Source organism: Hyperolius riggenbachi, chromosome 10 (assembly GCF_040937935.1).
Source record: "Hyperolius riggenbachi isolate aHypRig1 chromosome 10, aHypRig1.pri, whole genome shotgun sequence".
Lineage (NCBI taxonomy): Eukaryota > Metazoa > Chordata > Amphibia > Anura > Hyperoliidae > Hyperolius > Hyperolius riggenbachi.
In genome coordinates, this window is record NC_090655.1 from 77,763,806 (window position 1) to 77,790,262 (window position 26,457).

At 43.6% G+C, this 26,457-nt stretch overlaps 1 long non-coding RNA gene across 1 annotated transcript in view; it reads right to left on the bottom strand.

Annotated features, from left to right (window-relative positions):
- Positions 1-12,869: 12,869 nt before the first annotated feature.
- Positions 12,870-26,457, bottom strand: part of LOC137536233 (uncharacterized) — a 96,213-nt gene continuing 82,625 nt past the window's right edge. Inside the window, exon 4 of the long non-coding RNA XR_011024546.1 lies at positions 12,870-12,936. This is a non-coding gene — a long non-coding RNA (uncharacterized lncRNA). The remainder of the gene's footprint in view (positions 12,937-26,457) is intronic.

Consider the following 26,457-nt stretch of genomic DNA (forward strand, 5'->3'; position numbering starts at 1 on the left):
CAGTATGCCTCCAGGCTGTAGTGCAGAAAGATGGATTCAGGTTTGTAGGACAGCATGGTGATTAAGTGGTTAGTATTTTTGCCTTGTGGCTCTATGGTTGCAGGTTTGCATCCTAGTTAGGGCACAATCTGCATGGAACTGAATGTTCTCATATTTGCTTGTGTTTTCTCCCAAAACATACCGTAATATTGGTAACCTTATTAGATAAAACTATATTTTTCTCTCCCCCTTGTACATTGTATTTATCACAACCTTTAGTCACTGTTCATACACTAAAAGAAAAATGAAAATAACATCCATTTTAAACCTACATTTTTTAAAACTATATTCTATTCAAAAAAATGTGTTCTTCTACCCATGCAAAAAAAAAAATGCCTTTCCTGAAGTTGTTTTCTCTTTTATTTAGAAACGTCCCCATTTGTATGTGTGAAACCGCCCAGAATCTGGTTCCTGTAACTCAGAATCTGGTTCCTGTAACCCCGTTTCAGTCTGGAAACTACACTTCCATTGCAGTCATATTGGGAAAATAAGGGGAAACTGAATTAGTTTGAGCAGAACCTTTCTACCTAGCTGGTGGGATGTTTTCAACACAACAGTTTTGACAGGAAGCTGTGCCCTAGTTGTGCGATTTCCTCTTTATTTCTCAATCCAGCAGCTTCTATGTCATTCTAACTTGGACTCTACTCTCTTTTCCTTGGTTGGAAAGTTTATTCCCTCTATGGACAGAGTGTGGGGACAAAATAGTGCACATCAACCACATTGCTGGCAGATACATTTTACACACAGCAAATACAAGGTGAATTCTTGTTTTTAATGCAAATCACAAATTAATATGCCTGGATGAAGGCAGAATGTATCCTAAACCCGGGTCGGGATTTAAACTTGCCCAATAAAAACAAGAATTCAAATTGTAAGTGTATTTGCTTTGTGTAGGATTCAACTCCCAGTGATGTGTCCTTCCACTATCTCTGTGGTTTAAACAAGCAGGCCAAACTCCAGCCAAGGGGAGTACAGACATTGGAAGAACGTGGCAGTTGATTTCATACGTTACACAAACTGCATTCTATATTGTAAAAAATGCATTATTATAGCGTTTCAGACTATGGAATGGGGGATTGTACGTTTTGCATCAAAAAGGAATCTTCAGAATATTTGTTTTCGGCAAGGAATTTTAGTTCAAAAACATTTTTATTTTCAGAAGGGAAGAAACTGTACATCTAGGAGCATATGCATGGTGATGGCAGTGAACTTACACAATAAAGACAATTGACCAACGTCATGGTATTGGAGAAGAAAACAGCAGAAGCAACAAAATACGGGACAGTTCTGAAACTAAGGCTGTGGCTCAATCACCCCCTTCACTCAAAGAATGTTAATGCTGGTTCACACTAATGGTAAACCCAACAAAAGCCTAGTTTAATAGGAATCTACCACCATTCCAGTCAAATGGATGGAAGTGTTTCGTGTAAACGTCCTGGTAGATCCTGTTGTCTCATCTCATCTTGGACGCTACATGTAGCATCTAGAAGTCTGTTGGTTTTGCTGGCATTGCTTTTGACCACAAATGCCGCAAATGTCAATTGGGGGAGGCGAACAGTAAGAACCTTAATGCTGTTCTAATGGAAATGACACAAGAACTGCATATACCAGCAAACAAAGCGCTGACAAACAACTCTAACAACTTTAAGCAACTTTAAAAGTTTCACCAAAAATGACTGGCATTTGTGTTCAGAAAAATACGATTTTGAGCAGAAGCCCATCTAAACCAGCCTTAGGCTACAAGTGTGTTAAGTAGAAATAGGAGGGGAGAGGGAAGACCCCAATGCACAGAGTGAAAGCGCTAGGTATCAGTTGGGATCACAACTGGTGGAACACTCATAAGCAGCCACTCTTGGAACAATTTCGTAAGGCAGAAGGTATTTTGGACTGACTTTGTTTATAGCATATGAATAGTGAATAATGGTTGTTACTTGTTACTATTTATTATATTGTATTATACAACATTTGTATTTGTTATACTGTATTTTGTTATCTAGTTGGACAGTTTATTAAATTGTGAAATTGAAATATTTTTGGTAGTGTTACCTGTATTGGCTAGGGTAGGGACAGGGTAGGTGTGGACCCCACTGAAGAACAGTGTTGACCGCAGGCAGTGTGCACACAAGAAAAGCTTTGTCACTCAAAATGACCTTTATTATTTTGGGAGTTTTGACATGTGAGCCAGACAAACATGGCGTTTGGGTCATTTCTAAGCGATTAATTCTGTCTTATGGAGAGGGGAGGGACACACAAGCTGTGCCCTGCTGCAGAAAGTTCCCACAGGAACTAGAAGTGTCCGGGAGGGAAAGGTGTCATCTGTCCCAGCAGATCACTAGCTGGCCAGTGACATTGAGGGATATCTGTACACACTCCGAATGTTTTGCGAAAGTCCATCAGGAGAGATCTTTTGACAGATGGAAATCCAATATGTGAACCTACAGTAGCTTTACATCTAATCATGTATGGTGGTGTTTAGTGATGATAAACTGTGAAGTGTTCTGGGTAAGGCCCTGGCTCTGTCAGAGGTATATAAATGCATAACCACAATAATGTGCAAGGTTTCATGTAAGTTAGCCTATTTTATAATGTGTACCAGCTGTGGCATCACATTCAGAATGCAGCAGTGGCGTAACTAAGGAGCTGTGGGCCCCGATGCAGGTTTCACAATGGGGCCCCCAAGCACTCTATACATTACAATTGATACGGTGCACCAAAACCTGCCAATGGCAACTAGTGTCAGCGGTGCCAGAAGGGGATGGGGGACAGTTTGTTAGTGATCACTACTATTCAAGTCTCTATAGAAGTGATTATTACCAGCACAGGACCAATAGAGAGCTAATACCGTAGTTGAGGGAGGGCCCCTCTGGCCCAAGGGCCCCGATGCGGTGGCTACCTCTGCACCCCCTATTGCTACGCCCCTGGAATGCAGAAGTAGCTGTATCCTTGAAAAATGTGGATGTGAGGAATGAAAGAGTTTGGTGATACAGAAACGTTTCATCTCATGGAATGTGTAAGCTGTACTATGGATTTGTAATACTTCTGAGAGCAGGGTTGCTTTTAAGGGCTAGTTCACATTGCATCAATAATTCTGCATGACAACTCACTGCCCATACAATGCTATGCCCCCCATACTGCTCACAGTACTGCATTGCAACTGATCGCGTTATTCTAACTCGCTGCACGCAGGCATTAACCACTTCATCACTGAGGGTTTTTTCCCTTATGGACCAGAGCAATTTTCAACTTTTAGCGCGCCTCCCTTTCATTCGCCAGTAACTTTATCACAACAAGATGCTCTATCTTGGTTTTTTTTCCACCAAAAAGGCTTTCTTTAGGTTGTACATGTTGCTAAGAATTATTTTATTTTAAATGCAATTTAAAATATTTATTTAATAAAAAAACAAAATGGAAAAAAAATCATTGTTTCTCCATTTTCAGCCATTATAGTTGTAAAATAATACATGCTACCATAATTAAAACTCACGAATTTTATTAGTCTATTTGTCCCAGTTATTACACCATTTAAATTATGTTCCTATCACATTGTATGACGCCAATATTTTATTTAGAAATAATGGTACATTTTTTCAGTTTTTGTGTCCATCACTATTTGCAAAGCCCATATTTTCAAAAATAACAGTAATATACCATCTTGACATACATATGAAAGTTCAGTCCCTAAGGTAATTTATGTTTGTTTGTTCTTTAATTGCCATTTTTTTTTAAATGCAGAGCTTTTATTTGCATGTTTATGGGAGAGTATGGGAGGTTAGGGATTAATTTTAAATTATGCGTAGGTCTTTTTATTGAAATAAATGTATGCAGGTGTAATTTTACTCTTCAGCCACAAGATGTCACACATTTTCTTCCTGCCACATACTAACAGAACGTGAACACACAGAGGTGCCTGGCTCTTCTACTGACCACATATGCTATTGCTCCGTTGTTATTGCCTGATGAAGCGGGATCAAACCTGCGAAACGCGTTGCATTTTTGGAGTTCATAAATAAAATATATTGACTGTCTTTACTACAGTCGTTGTGTGTCTACTTGGAGGAGGCAAGTCCACCACTACCTCCTCTATTTACCAAGAATTTGTTTTTTCAGCTCATTTAGCTTCCTTTTATCATCTTTGCGCCTCTGTTATCTTACATAATATTGAGTCCACCTTGGGTGGAGGGTTGAACCCCTTTTTCTCATCTACATAGAGCGACTTCTTATTCCTGAGAGGGGTCAGGAAAATCTCCCCACTTGCCTTTACAGTGGTTGCCTAATGGTAACCCTGGTTTGTGAGTATTACAAGCGATTCAAGGTCGGTCGGCACACCAATTCAAGTTCCCAAGCACATTTATTGAATGCACAGCATGACAATTGTTTCGGGGCCACAGCGGGTCCCCTTCATCAGATAGGTGCAGACATATCTGCACCTATCTGATGAAGGGGACCCGCTGTAGCTCCGAAACAATTGTCATGCTGTGCATTCAATAAATGTGCTTGGGAACTTGAATTGGTGTGCCGACCGACCTTGAATCGCTTGTAATGAACTGATGTTGCTTCTACATCAAGGTTGAGCACCCAACTATCCACGGCAAGGTGTGCCAATCCTAAATCTGTTACCGTATTGGTTTGTGAGTATTAATATTTACTCTATCTAGTAACCATTTACCAGTACATATTACACTATTGCCTATTGGGGCTCTTGGTGTTCTTTGTTTTTATAACTTTTTATGTGTTCTCCAAAAACCACAATGTATGCTGTTAATATTGGCAAAATAAATGTATGGAAGCCATGACAGAAGGTGCACGCCTCTCTTTTCCTGTTTACACAAGATAATCTACAACTTCCTTCTGACCCTCTAACAAGCGGAGAACATGTCAGCAGTAGTGGAGGAGAGTGCAGGTTGCAGTGCGTTTGTTTGTGCCACCATAGCTGGTCTCACCACAACCCCCACACTCTGTATCTCTCCCTTCACAGCTTATAAGGTTCAGCCTTTTTCCAAGAGAGTGACCTGTGTACAGTGGTGGTCACTATTTTTAAGGTAGTCATTCATTATCTCTTCAGATGTTTATAGTGGTGTACTAACACTTGAGACTGTTTCCAGTGTGATGTCCAGAGTTTAAAGTTATTTCTGCACATGTATGAACTGCTGTGCAGTTTTTGTAATAACACTGCAACTGTATTAGTTTATCACCTTCTCAGTAATCTTCATTCAATTAGTCTGGCTGGAATTGTCCTTTACTAAGAGAAACAGAGGCGTAACTACAGGTGAGCAGCCCCTGCATCCACAGGGGGCCCAGAGCTGTAAGGAGGGCCCCAGTGGCGTAGCTAAGGAGCTGTGGGCCCCGATGCGGTTGCAACATCTGCACCCCATATTGCTACGCCCCTGGAGGGCCCAATTATTCACTCCCTCTGATAAAGGGGTCCATCTTTCACATGTAGTTTTTCTGGCTGCATTTGTTGTGGGTGTGAAGATCATGATGTCCTAACCTGTTTTAGGACCATTGCGAGACAGGCTCCCAGGTTGTGAGGGTGGCTCCTTAAAAGTTGCTGGGGGGGGGAGGGGGGGGGGCATGATTTGTAGTTATACCTGTGAAGAGAATGATATTGCAGTAACACCTAGTAAATATTTTCTTTGCAGAGAAGAACACAAGGGTTTTCTTCCTCTTAAAGTGCACCTAAACTGAGAGGGATATAGACGTTTCCTTTTAAACAATAGCAGTTGCCTGGCAGCCCTGCTGATCTCTTTGGCTGCAGTAGTGGCTGAATCACGCACCTGAAACAAGCATGCAGCTAATCCAGTCTGACTTCAGTCAGAGCACCTGGTCTGCGTGCTTGTTGGGTGGCTGTGGCTAAAAGTATTAGAGACAACGGATCAGCAGGAGAGTCAGGCAACTGGTATTATTTAAAAAGGAAAAATCCATATCCTTCTCATTGTCAGTTCTCTTTAAAGGAGTTATCAGGGGGAAAAAAAAGAAAAATTAGCTTTACTCACCTGGGGCTTTCTCCAACCCCTTGCAGCCGACTGTCCCACGGTGTCACCTCCGTACAGACACGTGATTACGCAAACGACTTCTGTCGACAACTACCGTCTCGGCTGATCTGGTCTTTAAGATCACTGACAACTCCTGCACAAAGCACCACGCTTGGACTCTCGTTTGAACCCCCCGTGTGCCGTCGCATAACATCGCGTGTACCCGCCGGCAGGAAGATGGATCAGCAAACGCTCGTTGTCGTGGGACGTCGCTGTGATCCATCTTCCCGTGTCGTAGTTGAGTATTCAACTTTAGTCATTTTTGTGCTTTTTCTTACTCTCTCTCGTTATTTTTATCGCTAACCTTCAGTTGTAGACCTTGGAGGATTGCAGACACAAGCTGTTTCTAATTGCAGATGTTTTTAAGCTCTGCCTCGTCTCTTACTGTACCTATAATTTTTCACCATCTAAAATGTTTTCGCAGTAAAGATTGATGTTCGGAGTGTCACAGCATCAAAGGGGTTGGTAGCTGCTGGGCTGGAACAATGGGGCTCCTCTCTCTGCTCGGCCTATGTGTGACTTACATGAGCGGCTCTTTATTGGCCCCTCGGAAAAGTGAACCCGTTGTTCTGTACATGCCCTCCCAGTTAATGTGACATTTCTTTCGTGTTAGGAGACGGTTTATTTTTCCCACCAGGCTGTTTATTTTAGAGAAAATGTAAAGTAGCCAGAAGCAGACACTGATCCTTTGAGTTGGGGCCTCTCTGAACTCCACGTGCCCTTCAGGAGATTTTACTGGCTTTATTACAGATCCCAATCACTGGCTCAGCCAAATATATAACGCGGAGCAGGCTGCTTTGGATTGTGGGACGTGTAGTTCAAGGGGACGACTTTCTCCAGCCACAGATCTAAATATACTATTTAATTTCTGAATCAAGATGCTTCAGGGGTTATGTTTTTGTGTAAAATGAGGTGTTTGAGAAGAAAAATTCTGTATCAAAAATGTTAACACACGACCAAATGCAGCTGTATACAGGAGGTTAGTCTCAGGTTCTGTGGGCGGGGCTGCTGCTGTTTGGATTGCATCATCTTGCTGTTCAGACTAAAGGTGAAGATACAGACTGAATCTCTCTAAGGGCCCTTTTCCACCAGCGCGTTTGCGCTGGCTGAATCGCAAAAACGCAAACCGCTAGCGATTTTACAATCGCTACGGTTTGCTTTTTAACATAGGAATCGCGGTAGGTCATTTCCACTACCGCGATTCGTTTTTGCCGGGAACGCAAACGCGCGGCGGAGCGATATTTGCTGCGATTTTGCTATGCAGTGCATAGCATAGCAAAATCGCGGCCGCGAACGTCGGGGGATCGCCGGTAATTGCGATTCAGCAATCGCTAGCGTTCAGCGTGAACGCTAGCGATTACTAGTGGAAAAGGGCCCTAAAGGTGGCCACTCACGATACAATAAAATGATCCGATTTTACAGCAATTTGATGAAAGCGATTGTATCTCTCGAAAAAATCGAAAGCTTTTTTTTCATTCGACTGAAAATCCCGAACGGAATTCCCGTTTTTTTTCGATTTAAATCGATCCGGAATGCCAGATATTTCTGTTCAATTTCTCTAAAGATTGTATGGTGTGTGTTGGATTGTAAGTTTATTAATATACACACCCTAGCAATTTTCTCAGTTTCCAATCATTTTTATCATAATTGGGGAAAAATTGAACATAGGTGTGTGGTACATTGGTCATATTTTTTAATTTGTTACAATCAGTCAGAAAAATTGATTGCAATTCTTAAATTGAACAGATATTTAAAAAATTGTATGGTGTGTGGCCACCTTAAAGTGAACCTCCAGACTAAAAATGTACTCAGCAGCACTGAAAAGGCTTGATGTTTCTTTAACAGTTTCACAGCATTAGAACTTTGTTTTTCTTATCTAAAACTAATTTTTAGCTGCACAAAAGAAAACTGCCCGGGCATTTTTCCCCTGATGCTGTGCAAAGCATGATGGGATTTCTAATATTGTTGTTCTCGTTCTGCTGTTTTGGTGCAATTTTTTTTTCTTTTCTTTTTTTTAATTTGAGATTTGAAGCCTAGTGCGCGCAGCTGGGAGGGGTGATCAGGACACAGGACAGTTGGAACTGTGTCATATGCTCCATGTCACCTCCTTTCAACCAAAAAGATGGCTACCCCCATGAACAAGATGGCTGCCCCCATGAAATCACAAACATTTGCCTGTTCTTGTAAAACAGGGTGGGTAAGAGATTTTATTACCTATCTATTTTAATTAATATAGCTAATGTAACTGAATGACAGTGTGTTCGTTTAGGCTGGAGTTCCCCTTTAAGGAGACTGCACCCTACAGCACAGGCAGTCTGTAGTGAAGGATGTGGCCAGTGTCTGAACTTATGACCAGAAAGTATTTGATACCTGCTAATCAAGGATTATCTACACATTTATTTTAAAGAGGTATACATTTTAAAATTTTAAAAATAAAATTTTAAAATAAAACTTTAAATTACAATTTAAAGGGACCCTGAGCAGTAGCACTGGGTACGTATTTAAGTATACCTACATATAATTGGTTATGCCCCCTTACTCACCCTGCCCCGCACTCTCTGCCTGCCAGTATTTGCGTTCCTAATTACATTACAGTGGCGACTCTGCCAAAAGAACAGGAAGCCTGCAGGTCCTCGCTGTGCATGTGCAGGCTTCCTGGCTTCTTCCTCCTCTGTTCCCCTCCCCTCTGCCATGTGTCATATGACCAATTTTCATTTGATTAAATAATAATAATCAAATTGGATGGTCGATTGGCTGCCAAGTCGCCTGATGTATGGCCACCTTAAATGTTTTTACATACTGAATGGTTGCAAATGTTCTTTTATGTAATTTTAGTTTAGTTAGTTTAATTCCACTTCTAATAAATTAAACCCAAAGAAGATGAATTATGTTTCATAGTGTAAATTAGGCTCAAAAGTGATTTCCATACAGGTGTATGTCACTATTGCAACAGCTTTCAGGAATGAGCTCTGGCATCTATTGTACTTATTACTTTGGGGTTAAGAAGGTCACACCTGTTGACCCGCCCTCCAGCTGAATCCAGACAGGAGAGGAAGTAAGCTGTACTGCAGTTCCAAGTACATTTGGCCCCTCAGGATCCTTGAGAAGGATGGGGAGCCCCGATGGGAGCTTTCAAGATGCTTTTTGCCAGGCCTCCAGCTTTCAGTAGTACAGAAAGATTCAGCAGAGGTGGCAGTCCTGTAGGGTCAGCAAAAAAGTGTCAGGGAGCAATGGTGGCAGGGAAGTCTGGTGTGTAGTGATAGATGTCAGACCTCCTGGGCACTGAAGGTGGGGATTAGCCCTTTGACATGGACAGGGGTTTTGCAGGAAAGCAGAAAAAAATTGTGCCCCTCTTTTGCAAAGTACCCCTAAGTCATGGATCATACATGCTGGGATAGGTCAGTATGGTGGACCCCCATGCGTTATGGCTCAGCCACTCTGGCTATATCAGCCTGCATGGGGTTGAAGACATTTTTAAGAGTGTAGGTCATGTTTTTATTTTTTTATTTTATTAACAAATATTTAATAAATAAATTAAAAAAACCGAGACTTCCTTGCAGCATGAAAAGGGCAATAGGGTAAGGAGGAAAGAACTTGCAGGGCAAAAAATGTACCCCATTCAGTGAGGTTTTTTTTACTGCAGTGCTAGGTGAAAAGTGGTATAGAATCAGGTGACGTTACCTCTCCTGATTTTAGAACGCTGGTAAATTATTAAATAGGATAGGGCTCTATGTTGGATAACCTTTTGAAGGACAGGTTTTTAAATGAAAGAAATGTAAGAAATATTGTTCTCCTTCGATGCCTATTCCAACTAAACTTCATGGAGTCTTTCTTTTAAAGCCACACAGTATATATCTGAGCACAGATACTTGGCTGGTGATCAAGTCCTTTAGATGAGGACAGAGAGCTCCGTCATTGTTTTAGTTAGAGCATATCAGCACCATATTGTATGTGAGTCATTTGACAACAGATCCGTGCATCTCATTAATTTTCTTGCAGTTCAGCCCATTAGCAGCAGAGGACACTGCAGGCATTCAGCTGCGGCTGCGATAGGTTGACATAAACTATTTGTAACTTGCGCAGTTTAAAAGTCAAGAAGATCTTTCAGCATTTTAATCCAGATTGGGGGCTGGGGGGGGGGGGGAGCAATTTCATTTGGGGGCAAATATGTTCCTGCTGTGTAAGCAGTCCCGCTGAGTGAGGGGCACTGTGGCTTATACAAGCAAGATCAAAGCACGCTTCCATCCTGTTTGATTACTGAAATATGAACAATGCATTGATAGGGACTGTGTTTATAAATGGTAGCAGACTGTCAATACTAGGAATTTGTTTTATATGATTTTTTTTTTATCTTCAAACAAATGCCTTCGTGTTTATTCAGTCGCTATGTCAGAATATGAATGGTGATGTCTGGTGAAAGATTATTTGAAATTTGCTTATGATACTGATTCTTCATGTTATGAGGTGTCTGTAGTGTATTATTTAGGGTGGTTGCACACATGTGTGGTGCGATTTGCGCATGGCAGGAGAACCCGACAGCAGTGCATCACGCCACACCATTGCAAGCAGATCCGTTCCCTGCCACAAACTGTGCCGACAGGTAAATCTCCATGAATCCCGCCTTCCTGCCTTGACTTACTTCCTGTCCAGCAGGAAGTACATCACTGACCGGAGGGGTCAGTGATGTACTACCTGCCGAACAGGAAGTACATCAAGGCAATTCCCACGATCGGTACGCGACACGGCGACCACGACAATCTTTTCAGAATTTGCAGTGCCATTGATTCCTATAGAGTCATGCTCTGCTCGACTAATAGTAGGGATGGTCGTAAATGCCCATTTCCCATTCTGCGGAAATTCCAATTTCCGCCAATGCTAATTTTCATTTTTCCGATTTCCAAGGAGTATTTTATTAGTCACTTTTTTGCATTAGAGAATGCAAAAAAATGAAAGAAAAAACTGTAAATCTTGTGATTGGTCTAAAAGTACCGCGTGATCCGATTTTTGCAGACACATTCTGCACTCTCTGATTGGTCCAATGATACCGAGTTCTGTGATGGAGCTAAAATGACCAAGTTGAGCATCCCTAACTAATGGGCACTGCGACGAGCTGCGGTGGGGGTGAGTACTGTAATACATGTGTGAGGCAGAGCATCAGCCTAGAAGTCAGGCAACTGGCATTGTTTGTTAGAGAATGAAGATGACAGCCTCTGTATTCCTCTCACTGCAGGTTCCCTTTAAACGTGAGGCTGCCAGCAGTCACACACAGGTAGGCTTCTAAATGCACTGACAGTTGTAGAGCAGAGGACTCCAGCATTACATAATGGCATTAGACTTCTCCTGAATAATGAGCAGACTGCAGAGCCCGGCACACCCTGCTGAGTTAGGCCTCACCTCTTGTGAACTGCCTCATTATGCCACAAGGTAGAATGACTGCCTGTCAAAGACGTCAGGTCCAGCCTTACTCTCAATATTCAACACGACTTTCCCTGCCCTTGCTTTCATTCTAAGCTATTCAACAGGTACATGTAACTTCAAGATCCCCAGCAGGGCCCCTGGGGAGGATGGCTGTTGTACTGCTCACCCCTCCACGAAACAGCATCAACCTCACCCTGCTCAACATAAAACACTACTGGATGCAACATGGTTGCCAGGATTGGCAGGGTGGTTCTCACGTTCCCCATCTCCCCCTCTCTAGATGCGCGGCGCTGCTTCACTCACTTGCTCCCAGTGATGGGACCTCTATCCGCCCGTTCAGCGTCCCACATACAATAATGGGGACCAGGTCAACTGTACAATCAGGACATCCAGTGATACTATTCATGTGTAGTTTACAAGCATCACCAATATTGGTACATGTTCATTTGATAAAATACACAGAAATGGGAGACATGAGGGGGGGGGACCCTGCCCTTGCAAGCTTACAATATAAAGGGTAGTGGGGTGGAGACACTAGGAGAGTAGACAAAGGGGCTAGCAGAGAGCCTCAAATTCTAGCTAGTCTGAATAGGTGTGGCTTAAGGGTACATTTGAAAATGTCCAGGCTTGGAGCAAGATGGACAGAAAGAGTTCCAAAGGAGAGGTGATATAGTCCCAGCTAGTGGCAGAAACTACAGCTTTACATTTGAATGTATTTGCAACATTTTCCTACCAAAATGTTGGGCTATAAGTTGTGGGCTGGCTTATCCACGAGTGAAGACCTTGATTCAGCTTGTGTGTTGTACCTCCCCATGCAGAGTATGTGTAGATGCTGTAGAGCAGGGCTTTTCAACCTTGTCCTCAAGTACCACCAACAGTGCATGTTTTGCAGAAAACCACAAACATTCACAGGTGAGGTAATTAGTGTCTCAGCAGAGCTGATTAACTGCCTCTGTGGATTTCCACAAAACATGCACTGTTGGTGGTACTTGAGGACAGAGTTGAAAAGCCCTGCTGTAGAGTATGCATAGGAAGTGTACCTTTAATCATAGCCATGTAACCACAACAAGTTTCTAGAAGTCTCTGGGAAGCTCTGTGCTGCAAGGGACACGAGGACCTCTGCTGGAACCGGAAAAGGGAACTATGTTTATAGGCACGTTTCTGCAAGCATGTGTGCTCTGCATGGGGGGGACTGATGCACAGTGTAGTTGCTGCTTGTCTAGACCATTCAATTAAAAGTCCTCTAGTTAGGCCTCAAACCAGCTCTCAGCAGCATGTTTGACGTCAGAAATGTCCTCTAAACATTGCCCCTTCAGGTGTTTCTTTATAATCGGGAACAGTGTGAATGTCCTTTGCTGACTTTTCTTGAAGAAACAAAAACTTCATGATGGTCCATAAGTCCGATGACGCGAAACTTGCGTGTGTCTCCCGCCATCACAACTTCTCACTGAAAGCAAAAACTGTTTTAAGAATCAAAACACTTGATATTTGCAGTTACATACTATATCAGGTTGTCTTTTGCTCCCACTTTTGCATCTGAAAGGGAGCTAAGCCAGGAACTAATTTGCGCCCCCTCTTGTAAGATTTCTGCAGATTCTTCGGAATTATTATTTCTCTCATTTTAATTCCCTTCTTTACATCTCCTTTGGTGTCAGTCAATTCCCATCTCCATAACCAAGAGGCCTCTTGTGTCATGTTTTGAAATCCTATAGTGTACATCATTGTGTTATATGCACCATTGTATCACGGAGCATTTTGCATACAGACCTTGTTTCCCCCTTATGGACCAGAGCAGTTTTGACATTTTAGCTATGTTCCTATTTAACCCATTCGCGTTCCGTTAGCCTATAACTTTATCACTACTTATCACAATGAACTGATCTATATCTTTTTTCCGCCACCAATTAGGCTTTCTTTGGGAGGTACATTTTGCTAAGAGCCACTTTACTGTAAATGCATTTTAACAGGAAGAATAAGAAAAAAACGGAAAAAATCATTATTTCTCAGTTTTCAGCCATTATAGTTTTAAAATAATACATGCCTCCATAATTAAAAGTCACGTATTGTATTTGCCCATATGTCCCAGTTATTACACCGTTAAAATGATGTCCCTATCAAAATGTATGGCGACAATATTTTATTCGGAAATAAAGGTGCATTTTTTCCGTTTTGCATCTATCACTATTTACAAGTTTAAAATAAAAAAAATATAGAAATATATCATCTTTACATTGATATTTAAAAAGTTTAGACCCTTAGGTAAATATTTACATGTTTTTTTTTTATTATTGTAATGTTTTGTTTTTTTTTATATTAAACATTTTATTTGGGTAGTTTTGGGAGGGTGGGATGTAAACAATAGGTTTAAAATGTAAATGTGTGTTGATTTTAATTTTTTTTTACTTTCGGTTGTAGTATTACTTTTTGGCCACAAGATGGCGGCCATGAGTTTGTTTACATGACGTCAATCTAAGCGTAACACGCTTAGAGCGACGCATGGGGGAGGTAACAGCCAGAAAAGGCGAAGCTTCCGAGAGAAGCTGTCGCTTTTTCAGCGGGGGAGAGGAATCCGTGATCGGGCACCATAGCCCGATTCACTGATTGCCTGGCTAAAAAACTGTGGGCCGGGAGCGCGCGATCGGCCGCGGGAGCGCGCGGTAGCGCGCATGGTTCCTGGACGTAGTTTCTACGTCCAGGAACCAAAATAGGTTAATCAGCAATAACGTTATCCCTACATATGACATATATATTGTTTTTTTCAAGACTAACTAGGCTTTCGTTGTATTGCATTTTTTTTCCCCTCATTATTGCAGTTTTACCAATTCCAGTTTAAAAATAAAACGCGCTATTGTAGATGAAAAACACAAATTTTGTTTGGCTATTTCTATTGTTTATCACATAACTTAAATAATGTTACTGTCACAATTTATGGTGGGGATACTTTTCACTATGTACTGAAAAAATAAAAGTATTTTTAATAGTAGAAGTCAATCTTATTGGCTCAAGGAACATATTCGCTTTCACCAATTAGTGCTGCAGCAGACAGTGCCAGAGGTGTGCACAGGAGCAAACCCTATCGTGCACAGCTGTGCTTCAACTACCAGACTTATATCTACATCCTTGTGGCTTAGATGAAGTCACAGAGGGCATAGATATACTGTAGTGGTGGAAAAAGTGGTTAATAACCGTATGTCATTAAAGACAATCTGTAACAAAAAAACGTCCCCTGGGGGGTACTCACCTCGGGTGGGGGAAGCCTCCAGATCCTATTGAGGCTTCCCCCGTCCTCCTCAGTCCCACGGTGGCGGCGAAAATCCTCCCGGAGCGGCGGCGATGTAAATATTTACCTCCGTGGCTCCAGCGCAGGCGCAGTATCCGCTATTCCCGCGGAGATAGGCGGAAATAGCCGATATCCGTCGGGCCGCTCTACTGCGCAGGCGCAAGTCTCCTGCCCCTGCGCAGTAGAGCGGACCCGACAGATATCGGCTATTTCCGCTTATCTCCCACTGGAGCCTGGAAAGGTAAATATTGAACAGGCTGTCAGATTTGTTGCACCGGCTTTGAAGGGCTGCAGCGAGACCCCCGTGGGACAGAGGAGGACGGGGGAAGCCTCATTAGGATCCTGAGGCTACCCCCTGGGGATGTTTTTCTAGTCACAGCGTCTCTTTAAAGAACCACTATAGTGAAAAAAGTGAGCAGTTAAAATCTACAAGTCAACAAGTTTTGGACTAGTCCATCTCCTTAGGGGGTATTCTCAGGGTTTTCTTTTTTTTTTTTCAAAGGCATTTCCTGGGGGAATAAAGAAGCACCCAGAAGTATATAAAATTAGATTTAAAACAAATAAAAGTATAACAAGGAGGTGGATTACTTCAATAAAGTCAACTTTATATAGAAAGGAAATTTATTGTGCACTGGCAATGCGTTTTGTGAGTCTGAGCCTGCTTCCTCAGGCCAAATAATAGTGCCTAAAATTATTAATAGAGGGAGCTCAGTTTTCGAGCACACAAAATACAAATTATAGTACATAATACGCGTAACACACACACACGCACACACACACACACCTACCTGAACAGCATTTGCTCAGTCTAAAGGTGGCCATACACTTGTAGAATTGCAACAAATCCGCAAATCGGTCAAAATCGTCCAGAGATCGATCGGCCGATCGATCATGGTTCCTGCTGCATCGATTTCTAGCCTATTCGATCAGAGCAGTTGAATTGGCTGTCAATCGATGGCTGAACTCAACCAGTGAATGGGCCCCTTAACTGCTAAAATAGTAAGATACCAGCCACACAGAAAACAAAGAAAACCCTGAAAATCTCCCACGAGGAGATGGACTAGTCTAAATACCTGTCGGTTCTTCTCTCAAATTTTAACTGCTTACTTTTTCTCGCTTTCATGGTCCTTTATTGTTTAGTGATCTTTCCATGAGAGCACAAGCTGAGGACACAAGAAAAAAAAGCATTGATAAAGAGATAACGAATTAAAAATAACGAATACACAAGAAACGTATTGTGTGCTGCTAAATTATGAAACGTTCGGTCATTATGACAAGACTTATTTTACTTCTGGGGGGAAAAGACATGGATTTAGTTGCACAGCAGAAATAAATATATACTTGGCTCGCTGCTCGCAGTCTACACGCGCAGAATGTAACCCAACCCGCTGCTCCGTGTCTGTGCTGTACACTGCAGTACAGAGGAGGATGGCAGCTGCAAGCACTGGCCACTCAAGGGGATTGTTACAGTATCCCCATTACTGACAGCACACACACACACCACACAGGACACTGACCCAATACCTGGTCTAATCCACCTGGCTGCTCCTGGACTTCAGCTTTGGGAGGGGACTGTCACACTTAGAATGATACTGGCTTTGTGACAACTGGAGAGATTTCTGCTTTACGCTAATGTAACTTGATAATCTACAGTTCAAAACATTTTGTGACTCAAAACCTCAAATTGTGACCATCTCCTAATCCTGCTACACCACCTGTCCTCTTCTTCTTATTCCCACAAACCCAGTGATTCTCTAAGCGTTCTTAGGAGCAGGGCTGAGGAAAACTCTCAAATACGCAGTGAGAAAAATAAAAATATAAACACAAGGGGTCAGTGCCTGCAGCCATGCAAAGATCACTGTCTCCAATCATAGAGTGTTGTAGTGTTAGCCATCAGTAAAAGCAAGACGTTTGAATCAGGCTGACACCATTTATTGGCTAACTTGGAAGAAAAGCAGTAAGCTTTCGGCTATGAAGCCTTCATCAGACTGATTCCTAATCATCATTAAAAGACAGGAAAACTAAAGTGTGTGCAGGTGTTCCCTGATGTCGCTGGCCTACCCACCTGGGTACCCTCTGCACTCAAGCTTAATAAGGGAGAGAAGCAGGAAATTTGGGCTATGGAGGCGAGGACCAGGGGCTGATACAAATATCATTTATAGGAGGGACTGGGACTGCCCACTATGCAAATTTGCAGCTATAAATAGCAGGAGCGAGAAATATATTGTGGCAGAGGCGGTTAAGGTTAGGTGGCAGTGGCTGGATAGTGTACAAGTTAAACGCCGGGGGGGGTTTACAGCTACCCAGAATCCCCCCTCAGACCAGGGCCGGTGTAGTGTCTGGGAACAGGCACAAGTTTAGACTCAAGAATATCTGCAAGCATCCCCCTTTCTTTCCTGGCTACAGTTTACTTTGGATGTAGCAGCAGCGTTTGAACAGAGCAGGCATGGGCAAACTCGGCCCTCCAGCTGTTACGGAACTACAAGTCCCATAATGCATTGCAGGAGTCTGACAGCCACAGTCATGACTCATAAAGGCAAATGCATTGTGGAACTTGTAGTTCCGTAACAGCTGGAGGGCCGAGTTTGCCCATGCCTGGTATAGAGCGTGGAGCAGCTCTGGTGAACTTAAGAGTCAGGTATGAGCACAGCTCCGTGCCCTGCTGGTTGAATCCTTCAGTTTCCCCTTCATTACCAATGTCGGCTGTCCTCATTATTATCTGTATCAAAACAGCTCCTGATTGATCCCATTGTCGATCGGGAGCAGATTGAATAATTGTCAGATCCTGTCAGTCGGACGGGAAATTGCATTAGGTGTACCCAGCATGATGTCCTACCATATTGTTATACTGTATTGTGCTTCTCTGAGGGAGACCTTTCAGGAATCCCACCCCTTAAAAATCCTGGGTTTGCCCCTGCAAGGGAAGGTCCAAGTTGAATAAAAATAAATCCACTTACCTGCGGCTTCCTCCAGCCCCTGGCAGCCATTATGTGCCCTCGCCGCATTTCCGGTGGCTCCCGCTCCCCTCAGGTGCAGATGCCGATCTCGCCAGGTTGGCATCTACTTGTGCTTTAGCATGCGGCTCACGGAGTCGCACTGACGTCATCCGGACTGTACTATGCAGGCGCAGAACTACTGGTGCAGTACAGTCTGGATGACATCAGCGCGACTACGTGAGCCACACGTTGGCGTCAGGAAGGGGATTTAAGGAAGGCTTGGCGTCGGTGTATGACTGCATGGGGCTGATTCACAAAGCTTTTCTGTTGAATTATCTCACCTTACTTATAACCTCACAATTTATCTCTCCTTAACTGACTAAACTCATGATTTATCCCTCCTTATTTGACTTAACTCATGATTTATCTCTCCTTAACTGACTTAACTCACGGTTTATCCCTCCTTATTTGGCTTAACTCCTGATTTATCTCTCCATGGCCCATATGCAATTAACTTTTTCTCCTAGGAGATCATTTTTCATCTTCTATTTAAAATAACTTTCCAACAATTTGCAATTGAAAAAGTACCAAAAAGTAAGTGAAAAAAGTAATTTTGATATTATTTAGTGTATTTTCTTGCTTGCTGGTAGTTTAAAAGACATATTGACAAGTTTGAAAATATCACCTAGGAGAAAACTCAGGAGAAAAAAAGAATTGTATATGAGCCCCTATCTGTTTATCTCGTGATTTGTATATTCTAATCTGTTTATCTCATGCATTAGCTCTCCTTAGGGCTGGTTCACACTTTGCGCTTTTGCATTGCTTTGATGTTCTTCAGCGATCAGCAAAGTGCTGCCGCTAATGGATCCCTACGGATACATTCTCACTGCAGCGTTTGCAATTGCGATCAATCGCAAACACGCTGCATGCAGCGCTTTGGTGACTATTGCGCTGTGATTCTCTTGCTGTTGAACAAGAATCACACAAGCGTAAATCTTGAGATTTTGCCCACCGAATCGCGGTTCAGGGCTCAATGTGAACTGGCCCTTACAGTTAAAGTAGATCCGAGATTAACTTTTACTCCTTGCATAATTGTGTTCCTTTCATATATTTTATAGGGCATTCCTCAAGCCAAATACTTTTTTTGTTTTGTTTTAATACTCTTAATTCACTAAACAAGCCTCGCCCACAGCTTTTCACAGTGCCTTGGCATTTTCAGACAGTAGCAAGAGCTTACAGGAGCTCAGTCTGGGCAGGAGGAGGGGGAGATGTTACTAGCCATTGATTTCAAAGGCAGAGGGGAGGAGGAAGGAAGAGAGGGGACTGAATATACACACAGGAAAGCTGATAGCATCTCCAGCTCTCAGCCTGTGATAATGTGACAAACAGAACATGGCTGCCCTCATTGTATCACAGGAATAAAAACTCATACACTGTTGAAGCTGTTTGCAGATAGATATGCTGTGTAAACTATCTAAACTTTAGATAACCTATATAGACAAGTTACTTGTTCTAGTTAGTTTTTCATCTTGGATCCGCTTTAAGGTGAAAAATGAGTAAACTCGGAATCAACATTACAAATGTAATATTCTTAAATTTGGAGACGGACAACTAAACCCCACTGTCCTCCCTCTGGATCAGTTCTATGTTAAAAATATTTTTAAAACCTAATGTAATAAATTAAAGTTAAAACAAACCACCATACAGTCTTCTCAATAACAAGGTAACTGCAATTACCGGTAGTCCTATTTTTATCCAGAAACCTATGTGCTGGATGATTCATTCGCAAAACATCCCCAGTCCAGCAGGGAAGGAGCTGTCTGGGTGGTTTGCAGTGTTTGAGGGCTCTATTTAGAGAAAACAGCAGACAAAATGGCAGTGAATAGGGGGTGTGTTCAGTCAGTGAAAAGGTTTGCAGATAGTGGGTGATAATGGAACTTTCCTACAGATTGTCTATCTCTAGATACAGCCTGCACTTGTAGGGGCAGCTTTCTCCCAGACAGGCTGATACAGAAGAGGTATGGCTGGGATGTGTCTGTGCAGGAACTATCAGCTACATCAAACTGTGTGTGTTGTATGAGTGTGTGTGGTGTGTTGTGTGTATTAACGCTTGTACCCACTTCACGATACTTTGCTCAATCCTTCCGATGAGCTATAGTTTTGCAAGGTGGGTACGAGTGCGCGATTAGGTGAGCAACGCACGGTGACAGTGACCGATCAGATCTTTAAAATCCCTGATGACTCCTGCGCAAAGTGCTGCGATTGTTTGAACTTTCCTTTGCTCCCGTCGTGTTACGTAGAGTGTTCCCACGGGCAGGAGTATGGACTGGCTACGCCTCCCAAAGAACAAAGTTCCCCGATCCATTGTCAGATGAGTATTGATCTTAAGTATGTGTGCGTGTGTTTTGTGTGTGTGCTTGGATTCAGCCCAGAAGTTTATTATTACAATATCTCTATGCCTGGTCTCACTGAAACATGACTATCTCCTGCTACTAGTCCACATGCCACATTCTTCTGTGGAAACCTCTTTTCCACAGGGAGCTGAAAGCAGTGTACCGCCTGTCAGCTACTCCAATCCAGCGACCGAGCGCTTGCTAGTGTTTGGCACAGATGGTGAAAAGGAGCTTCCCCCCCTTTGGAGTAGCATTGAGGTTGCTGTACTTAGAGGCGGCATGAGATGCTTTTCGGCCATGGGGTAACGCCACCCCATGTCATACCCGAAATGCGGTGTGTTAGCAATTGCTGCCATTCGGCTGCATGTACTTGCAGCTGAAGGGTCCAGCCGGGATTTCGCACTGCCGGGCAAGCAAGCTGTTCAGCAGCCATACCATGCAGCTCAGCCATACTCCTGGACCAGGAGTTCCAGCAGGATGTTTGGCACTAGAGTGTTGGATCTTATCTCATCAATGGAAGATTTACTGCTGTGATTTCCCCTTACTGACCCTATAACAGTCCCGATTAATGCATGGTTTGGCTGCCAAAGTCTATCCCTATTTTTAGAGACTCTACATCAAGTATGTCAAACTGGTCCTACGAGGGCCGAGATCCTCACATATTTTTGATACAGCTCAAATGAATTGATGGGTCTGAATCTAGAAAGGTGTGGTCCATCAGGTAGAACACATCCCTTTCTTTCTCAGTCCATCCTAAACACTGGCATGGATCTGGCCCTCCAGGCCTGGAGTTCGACACATGTTCTCCACATGTAGCTTCTAGCGTCAGCTGCATTTGTGGTTTTGCATTTCCGGTAGGGGCTCAAAATGTGACTACGAACTGACGGAAAATGATGTGAAACGCTGAGTAGGGTGAGTAACTTCTCATTTACGCTCTTATCAGGACTCTGCATAGGGAAAGAGGCACTAGGAGAGGTGAGTGAACCGCCTTTCCATGAACAGCCGCCTGTAGGCATGTGCCTTATGGTAAATCCGGCCCTGCCCTAAGGGGTGAATTTGCAGAAGGGGGGGGGGGGCAAGGTTAGTTTTGCCCCAGGGCCACATTGTGCCTTGAACCTGCCCTTGGGTTCTCCATGCTCAGTTCATCTGATTGTGCATATTTATGGAAAGATTTCTGAAGAGAGCCCTGTCTGTGGCCAGCTCTATGAGGTAATGTGCAGGCGGGCTGGAGGAGCACCTTATAGCTGTAGCTGGAGGGAGTGAGGAGGAGACAGACTGGCTCTGATGTGAAGCTCTCCTGATTATGTTGCATTACTTACACTGCCAGTTATGCGCGTTATGTTGTTTTTTTAGGTCTCTGCCTTTGCGTTAATCATTATAATTGCAAATCCAATCTGAAGTAATCAGCAAGTGTGCAGTGCAAGCAAAATCTACAGCCTGAGCCTCTCTGCAGCTATGAAATACCTTCTTTTTGTAACTAACAGCTTTATACTTCATAATATTACATTTATGGAAAGGAAAACATGAGGGAAACTGATAACCACAGCATGGAGATTCCTTCATTCTTCTGAAAAGTAAAAGCTTATTGGCTGATCTGTGAAAAGAGCCAATCAGCTCCTGTTTTCCTCCACTTGCATGTATTCCAATCTTTAAAGGGGAGATACAGCAGCAAGTAAATAGACATGAATGACACATTTTTTTTTTGTGAAGTGAGCAGCAGTTTTTGTGTGCTGAAAAATCATCAAATGTCATTCCACAAATCCTTGAAAGGCCTTTTGCACGCTATGCAATTATGAATTTTTTTTTTTAATACGATCTGATTTTTTTATTCCGATTAAAAAAAGGTAGCAGTACTTTTTTTAATCGGAATCAAAATTCGGATCGTATAAAAAATCGCATGGAGTGTGCAAGAGGCCTGAATGTTTTTCTTAATTAAAGTAAGTTACAATGAAGTCATACATTTCTATGGCTATAATGGCTATTTGCATTTCCTAGAGTAGATTTCAGAATAACACATCCTAAGTGACTTTTTAAGGTGAGTACACACTTTTGGTGGATGTCACCTGTTGGGCGACATCACTGTGCTGGGCTGCACAGACATGAGTCAGATGTGTAGCTGATGATGCGCTGTCGGCGCTTGTGTGACATCATGCTGCGGGCGGGAGGTGTAGACAGTGGGATCGGCCATTGCGGGGGTGGGATCGCTTGCAGGTTGGGGATCCTGTATACAGACTCGATTCCTGATACCATTTATTGGCTAACTTGGAAGAAAAGGAGCTGAAAGCTTACTGCTTTTCTTCTAAGTAAGGCCCAGTTCACATTAGCGGGCGCCATCCGGAATCGCCGTGCCGGAGCCGGACCGCATGCGGGACGGACGGGACGGACGCACGGCATAGCAATGAAAGCCTATGCGTGCGTTCACATGCGTCCGTTTCGTCCGGACCGGATCCGGACTCCGGCATAAGACCCAACATGCGCTATTTTTTGGTCCGGCTCCTCCGGCAGCCGTATCCGGGGCGGAGCCGGACTGCACCATCCGGCCAATACAAAGCAATGAGAACCGGAGAGCGCACAACACACTGGCTAAAAATCCGGATGTTCTACCCCACTTCCTATGCGGATTGTTGCGGCGATTTTGGATGGGGACACATGGGCAAGCATTTTGGAGTGGATCAGCAGTGACTTTAAATGAGCTGGAGATGTTGGCAGCATGTCGGAGTTGGAGGTGAGTGCTAAACAGCGGAGGGCCTGATTCCACAGGTCCCCCTTCTGCTGACCTCCCAGACCCCAACATTTTATTTGGTTTGTACTAACTTTTGCCAAACGGATCCGGATCGCATCCTGATGAACACCTGATGCAACCTGACCGGATCGGATCCGGATCAGAACCGTACGGTTCCGATCCGGATCCGGTCAGGTCATCCGGTCCGTTTGGCAGAGAACCGCAAGTGTGAACCGGGCCTTAGCCAATAAATGGTACCATGCTGATTCAAAACTTCTTTCTTTTACCGATGGCTACGACACTCTACTGCATAATTAGGTAAAGTCATCCTACAAAAAACATAATTACGTGAGTGTCCCCCAAGCAAGAAAATTAGGCAGCATGTATCCCAAAGCATGAATAGGCAGTCTGTCCTCTAGATTCTAGAGTCTAGAACATAATTAGGAAGTGTGCCCCCCTTACCTTCAAATTAACTGTTGCCTGTGAATTAAAAAACAGCTATACTCACCTTTCAGCCCACTTGCATCCTTCAGCCTCTGAAGTCTGCAGCAGCAATCCTCTTGCACAGTGACCCTTCACTGGATGGACCCTAACCTGGCGTTATAGATGGCCTTGATGTGTAGGAGAGTCAGTGATGCACGGGTAGGTAAGTAATATAGCCTCCACATAGTTCTCAGAGCTTGTTTATTTATGATTATTGTACGGCAAAACTTGTACGCATTGTATTACATGTTTTAGATTTCTATATGATGTTACTAATGATTTCTACACATATCTTTTCCCTTCTCTGCAGGTGACTGGTGACCTCATAAATGGACAGAATGAAACTATAGGTAGGGTCCAGTCTGTTTCCCCTGATAACCAGGGACAGCTTCCCCTAATTGTACCTACTTACAATGAAGTCTATATTTTCCATGGGCAGATATTAGAAAGGAACAATTATCCATACAGCGGGTGTAAGTGGATACTTCAGCATTTCCTATAAACTGAATGCCTTAAATGACAACTGTAAGAAGAGGGATATGGAGGCTGCCATATTTATTTCCTTTTAAACAATACCATTTGCCCGGCAGCCCTTCTGGTCTATTTGGCTGCAGTAGTGTCTGAATCACACCAGAAACATGCATGCAGCTAATCTTGTCAGATCTGACAATGTCAGAAACACCTGATCTGCTGCATGCTTGTTCAGAGTCTATGGCTAATGGCTTAAACATTAGAGAAAAAGGATCACCAGAAAGCCAGACAACTAGCATTGCTTAAAAGGAAATATATTTGGCAGCCTTCATATCTCTCATGCTTCAGTTGTCGTTTAATGGACTGCACAGATCTGCTGGGTGAATGACAGACTATGGCCTCAATTCACTAAGCATTACTGCATTCGGCAATGCAGAAAACAGCTGATTTTACGGTTTTACCATCACCTTGCCAAATGCCAATTCACTAAACCTTTCAAAAAGTAAAATTACCAACTACTGAGGTACAGTATATCACCGACTTGTGCCATAAATACCTCAAGAAATTACAATTCACAAAGATTGTGAAACTGTGGAAAGGTTGGAATTTAAGGAATGAGGTCCGCACAATGCGGCCTGGGAAGCGTAAAGTTTGCCCAGGCCTGGCTTAGTGAATTAAAACATGTTTTTTTTCTGTATATTACCGAACTTCTACTGCATGCTGGAAATCTTAGTGAATTTATAAAAGATAAAGGAGGGGGGGGGGAGGGGTAAAAGACCGAATGCAGTATTTTCTGAATTCTGACCTAAATTATTTTCTGTACTGCCCTTGAATTGAGGCCATAGGTCAGTATAATATTTCTGTATCAGGGATCAGTATGTTGCAGTTTGTTACAATGTAATGTCTAGAAACCAAACTGTTGCCAGCGTATAGTTAGATTTTTATAACTGTTGCTATAACAAAGTCTTGAGCAGGGGCGTAACTAGGTTCCACCCCCTGCAGAAATTCTGAGTGCCCCCCCCCCCCCTCCCTGGGGCCCGCTCAGGGCCTTGAGTTCTAGCGCAGATGTTTCTCCCTCTAGTGTCTGATGCTACTACCTGTTTATACAGCAGCGCCGTGACGTAGATCGGCGATCCCCGGCCTCTGATTGGCCGGGGATCGCCGGCATATGGTAGGCTGAAGCCTATCCTTCAATGCGCAGGACGGAAATCCGTCCTGCGCAGCCCATGGAGGGAGAGGGAGGTAAGGGGAAGGAGGGAGCGCCGAAAACGCTGCGTAGGGGGGCTTTGAAGACACCCCCCCCCCCCCGCAGATCACAAACAGCTGGCGGCGATCAGACCCCCCCAGCAGGACATCCCCCTAGTGGGGAAAAAAGGGGGGGGAAGTCTGATCGCCAAGGCTCAATCCTGATCGGTGCTGCGGGCTGGAGAGCCCACGCAGCACCGATCACTGCAGAAAGCCCTGGTCCTTAAGTGGTTAAATTGAATGGGAACTGCATTTAAAAAAATGAGACAGATCCTTTCCCAAGGAGAGGGAAGGCTCTGGGTCCTATAGAGCCTTCCGGCTCCTCTCCTGGTCCCCTCGATCCAGTGCTGGCTCGCCCGGTAGCAGTATTTGACTAAATTAGTCAAATACTGCTTTATCCGGCCGAAGGAGGCTTCAGAAGTCTTCAGAGAGCCCGAGTGCTCCTGAAGAAGGGCGGCCCTGTACTGCGCCTGCGCAAGCACGCTCTCTTGCACGCTCACGCCTGTGCAGTATGGAGCCGCACGTCTTCGGGAGGACACGGCTCCCGAAGACTTCCAAATACCCTTTCGGCGAGGGATTGAAACGGGGGGGGAGACAGCACAGGATAGAGAGCACCGAGAGAGGAGATGGAAGGCTCTATATGACCCAGAGCCTTCCCTCTCCTTAGGTAAGCATTTGCTTCATTTTTTTTATAAATGCGGTTCCCATTCAATTTAAACGTGTCCAGGGTTGGAGCTGTCTTGATTAAGTTTCGGCAAGGCATTCCACAGGATAGGGGCAGCATGACAGTAAGCTCTGGCTCCAAAGGTTTTTAGTTGAATGTTGAGGGTGGTCAAGTAAAGTAAAAAAGGTTGAGCACTCCTGATTTAGTAGTCAAATTAATTTTCCAGTAATGAATAAGTTTATTTCAGATGTAGTCTAAGCCTGACGCATAGGGCATAATCATTGAAATATTTGCTTTTTGTTACTTTCGCTTCTCACAAACTCCAGATCTTGATTCTGTGCTTGTACATTTACTGGCACTGATATTATTGTGGACAGCGATGAGGATATGTAATACTCCCTGCGCTCACAGCTAAGTGTATTTTCTTCTGTATAGCCTTGAAAAGCGGCCCAGCGGAATTCATAATTCCATTCTATAGCTGTGTAGAAACTTTGTGAATGAATCAAGGTATTGGGTAAAAGGGAAGCGACACGAGCCTCGGTCCCAGAGCTGGAAGTAAACAGGCAGACAATAGGGAGTGTGTTGGGCCTCACATGTACGCTAAAGTACATCGATCTGCCACTGAAAGCACAATAGAGCCAAACAATAGTGCTTTAGTCCCTCAGCACTGGCAGAATGGAGACCCTGCACTGACTGCCACAAGCTGAACTGAGGACATACTGTTCACAGGCTGCTGGCGCTTCTTAGAATAGCACCTACTTACCTTTAGGCCAA